A 5,309-nucleotide genomic window follows, 5' to 3' on the forward strand; every position below is an offset into this window, starting at 1 on the left:
AATTTAAGTGGTAATGCATGTTAGTTAGGATGTGGATCAAGGGGAACAAACCTCAATTGCTGGTGGAACTGCAAACTTCTGCATCAATTTTGGAAATCTATTTGGTGTTTCGTAGAAAACTGTAAATATTCTATTTAAGTTCTATTCAAGAGCCAGCTATACCACTCCTGTGCATATACCCAAAAGATATTCCACTGTCCCGAAAAGGACACTTGCTCAACCATGTCCATAGCTTTATTCATAATAGCCAGAAACTGGAAACAGCCTAGATGTCCTTCAACTGACAGATGGATAAAGAAAATGTGACACATCTACACAGTGGAGTACTATAGAGCTATTAAAAACAAACACATCATGGATTTTGTAGGAAAATAGATGGAATGGAGACTATCATCCTGAGCTAGTTAACCCAGACCCCAAAGGACATGTATGGCATGTAGTCACTTATAAGTTGAAATTAGTCTTAAAATACAGGATAAACTTGCTGTGCTCCACAGACCCAAGGAAGCTAAACAAGAAGAAAGGACAATGTGAGGATGCTTGAATCTCACTTTAAAAAATCATGGGCAGCAGATTGGCAAAATTAAGTGAGTGAGAGAAAGAATGGGTAATGACATGGCAGTGTTCAGAATCCAGTGTGGGTAGGGGCAGGGTAGATGTCTAGATGACCATGAGAAATAAGGAAAACTGAAATTTGCAGGGGTATAGAGTGTAGGGGTGTGGCATGTTGAGGATGAGACTGAGACCTGGGAAAGGGAAGGCACTCAAATATCAATGTCGATGATCTTAACTGTGACTTACAATATTGTGCTATGGAATCTGAATGGTCCACATCTTGTGTCTATGTAGGAACTCCAGTGAAGCTATCGTCACACCAACACATCTTCAAACTTTGGACCTAAATTTTATTCTGTCTATGAGAAATACATTGACAAAGGATAGAAAAAACACTAATGCAATGGCAAATCAATAACTGGCCAAACTAGTGACCCATCCCATGGGCAACAAATAATCCCTGACAGCATTAATGATACAGTGATAGGACTGCAGACAGAAGCATGTTGACCTCTAGGAGGCTCTACTCAGCAGCTGACTCAGACAGACACAGACATCCACAGCCAAATATTGAATGGAGTTGGGTCTCTTATGGTAGAGTTGGGGAGAAAATTGAGGGCCCCAAGGGGGATAAGAGCTCCAAAGGAATACCAACACAATCAAACAACTTGGATCACTGAGGCTCTCAGATACTGAACTAGCAACCAAGGAGCATACACAGGCTGAAGCTGGAGCTCGTACACATTTGTTGCAGAGTGCAGGTCCAACATCAGTATAGATTCCATGATGTTTATTGCAAGAAAAATCAGTGATATTATCGTAGACTCAGAGGGAAGAAGAGATCATGCAAATAAATTTCTTCTCCAGTGGCAGGATGGATCATTGACATCAATTGCGAATCTTGTGTCAAAAAGGGTATTTAATTAATATGATCTGCATTGAGGGCTGCATACATGCATCAAGGAATTCACTATAGTTACTTGTGTCAGGCAGGATCTCAATAATACCTATGTATACCATCTTTTTTGCTGGTAAAATCAAGTATTATTAATATTAGTATAGCTTTCCATTGTAAGTAGGAACACACACATATCTGAGGTGGAAGTCAGAACACTCCACATGAAGTAGGTAGCAGTACTGTCCATGAACTTCAAGATAGATTCTTCTGGCAGTAGGGCTCACAGACATCACCAAGCTCTTGAGAGCAAAAACTGACTAGGGATATCAACATGGTTAACAAAGGCAGCAGGATTAAGTGACATCAAGATATTTTCCTATGCAACTGAGATCAATGATATAATCAATAGGGTCCAAACTGACAGCAAGTATCCCTCATCTTCTTGTGGCTAATGGCAGCCATCATCTGAGATGAACCATGTTGTTTGTTGCCAGGAGGTATCATTGGCATGTACACAGTTTCAGAGGACATATAAGACCATAGACAGTAATGTCCACTCTAGTGGGAGGATAGACCTTTGACATCAAATTGGTTAGAGCTGGCAGTACACATCATATACATAACATGGTGTCAGTTGGCAGAAGTGTGGATTGATGATATCAGTATATATTTTGGTGGCATTTGGAGTAGCTTGTATTAATGTTCCAAGTGGCAGCAGAGAACATGTACATCCTGGATGATCCTGGATGATCCTGGTATCAAGGATTGTGGATATACAACAATGGTATCTTTTCCCAAATTATATCAATGAAATCAATATAACATATCTTAGAACACTTCACAACATGACCTCAAGCAGCAGTATTGACCTTAAAGTTCAGAATATACTCTGGTGGCCACAGGGCTCCTTGATATAAACAATTCCATCAGAAGCAACACAGACCATACATTTCAATATAGATGCTTGTTCCATCATTGGTTATGGATATCAAAATACTTTCTGACAGCACTTTGAATTATTGATTATAATATGGTACTCATTTGCAACAGGGGTCACTGAAATCAAGGTTGCCTGTGGTAGCATAGATCTTGGGGGAAATAAAAAATGGTTACTGTTTCCAGGTGTATCTTTGACATTAGCATAGATTCAGAACCTGGGAATAGTATTAACATAAGTGTCTTCTCCATTGCCAGGATGGATCAATGATACTGTGATCAGTTCTTCTGGTTGCAGTAAAGAGCGTATAAATTATTAAAAAAACCAGGAGGGGCTATATGCATAAATCATGGACATTTCATAGATTCCTGTGCCCCATAATATCTTGAGAGGAACAATAATCACTGTCGTGATTACTGATGTCAGTAGGCAGTCAGGTCACAGGCATGAAAATCATAACTGATTGTAACACAGTACACTTAAGTAAACATGACTTAGGCAAGAGTATTTACCAAAAATTTCAAGACAGAGTCTTCTAGCAGTAGGGATAATAGATTTTAGCAAGATCTTCAGAGGCAGCACTGTCTATAGATATGAACAGAGTTACATGCAGCAATATGGATGGCTATCATCATAATTTTACTATAGGTAGTTGGGAATCACTGATATCATCATGGTCCAAAGTGGCAGCACAAATCTCTAATATGATGTTTGCTATTGGGGGTAAGAATTGTAGATATAGTATGGTATCTGCTGACAAGTGTATCACTGATATTGAAAAGATTCAATTATGGACATAAATCTTTTCTCTGGTGGCAGGAGGGATCAATTACATCAAATATCTTCTTGCAGCAGCAAGGATATTACCCACAACAAGTTCTACAAAAGAAAATACATTCATGTATCAGATATATCAGCACAGTTTTCAGCAGCAGGTAAGCTCTCAGACATCAAGCTTATCCCCAATGCCAGCTCAGAACATTCACCTCAATGTATAACTTTGTACATCAATATGAACCTTGGAATTCAGTCTGTTCTCATGCAGCAAAACAGATCATTGACATTAATAGGTTCTTCCAAGGAATAGAAACTATGGATACAATCATGTTTCCTGGGTTCAGCATATAGCAGTGACAGCAACATAGGTTCAGGTTGTAAGTCACATCAGAGGCTTAAAACAAGTTTCCTATAGGAAAACACACTACTAACCTCATTGGGATCTTGGGCAGAAGTTCTGACCATGCATTTCATAATTGATGCTTTTGTCCACAGTGATCATAGACATTACCAAGATCATCAGAGTCAGCACAAGTGGTTACAAATGGTACAATGGGAGAGTAAAATCAACATATTTATCTTAGCAAATAGGACAATTGGTATCACAATCTGGTCCAAACTGTCAGTAGGTATCATTAACATCCTGGTTGCCTGTGGCATCAAAGTTCTTGGATATACCATGGCGTCTATTGCCAGGAAGAATCAGAACATCGTGATTCTTTCAGAGAGCAGGGAGAACCATGAACAGAAATCACATCTATAGTGTCAGAATGGAGCATTGACTTCAAAATTATCACAGCTAAGAGTATATATATATCTCATAAAAGCCATTCCCACAGGTGAGAGAAGCATATATCACTGACATCAGTATAGATTCCAATGACAGTTGGAATCACTCATATTAATGTGGCCCTAAATGGGAGAAAGGATCAATGACAACATTGTTGCTTGTGGTATCAAAGAGTATAGACATAGAACGATTTGTCTTCCCATGATGTATATATTAGTGAACTCATGGTCCAGAGCAGGGGCTACATGCATATATCAGGGATATCAACAGAATTTCCTGTGGCCAATAGGATCTCAGATATCAATGTGATCTCCATTGCACCTCAGATCCTGTACCTCAATATGATATCCAGTGTCAGTATGGACCATAAAATATGGAATTACCTTAAACAGCAGCAGAGATCATCCTTATGATCATGGTCTCCATCACCTTCAGTAATAGAAACAATGGAATCCATCATGATTGCTGGTCAAACCATTCATTACCCAAATCAACATAGTTTCAGGTTTCAAATACCATTCCAGGTTTCGAAAGTATCTCCAGTAGCAGCACACAGCACTTACCTCATTATGACATTAGGCAGCAATAGTGATCATGAACTTTACAATCGACTCTTTGACTAAAGGATCATAAACAGTACAGTATTCAAAGTCAGACTCTTCAAAGTCAAGACTGTCTCTGAATCTCAACATGTTTACCAGATGCTTTATCGATAAGTAATGTCAATACTTTTAACTTGGCAATTGGGAAGTTGGGATCTCTGATGTCATTACCTGTTCCAAAGAGGCAGTAAGAATTCCTCAGGACCTGGTTGCCAGTGGCAGCTTAGAACTGGTATATACCACCTTGTTTGATGTCAGGAAGTAGCAAGGCCATCAAAATATTTAAGAGGGCATGAATAACTATGTACAGAATCTTCTTCTCTGATGGCAGGATGGATCTTTGATGTAAAAATTGTTGCAGCTGAAAGCATACTTCTCATAAATAACAGCAGAAAAATTTGGATAACTGATATCAGTAGAGATTCTATAGGCAGTTGGAGACGCTTATATTTATGTTGCCCCATAAGTTAGCAGAGATTATTGTGATCACTGCTGCTTGAGGCCTGAAATGTCATGAATATAAAAATGGTATCTTTTGTCATTATGTGTCCTCAGTGTAACAGAATATGAAACTGAACATGACATGGAGGAACAGTATGACCTAAATTTTCACCTTATGTTCAGATGGTCTCATAGATCCTGGACATTAACAATCTCATCAGAAGCATCATGGACTGTGGGTTTAATCAAGGCCACTGATGGCAGCATAAAGGATATCATCATATTTTCTGTAGGCACTTTGAGTGAGTG

At 38.9% G+C, this 5,309-nt stretch overlaps 1 long non-coding RNA gene across 1 annotated transcript; it reads right to left on the reverse strand.

Moving 5' to 3' along the window:
* Positions 1–3,614: 3,614 nt before the first annotated feature.
* Positions 3,615–4,990, reverse strand: Gm42100. Its single transcript, XR_880382.1, has 3 exons — positions 4,731–4,990; positions 4,341–4,576; positions 3,615–3,649 (listed from the first exon to the last, which is right to left on the reverse strand). It is a non-coding gene; the product is annotated as a predicted gene, 42100 (long non-coding RNA).
* Positions 4,991–5,309: the final 319 nt, after the last annotated feature.

The sequence above is a fragment of the Mus musculus genome, chromosome X, assembly GCF_000001635.26.
Source record: "Mus musculus strain C57BL/6J chromosome X, GRCm38.p6 C57BL/6J".
Taxonomy (NCBI): domain Eukaryota; kingdom Metazoa; phylum Chordata; class Mammalia; order Rodentia; family Muridae; genus Mus; species Mus musculus.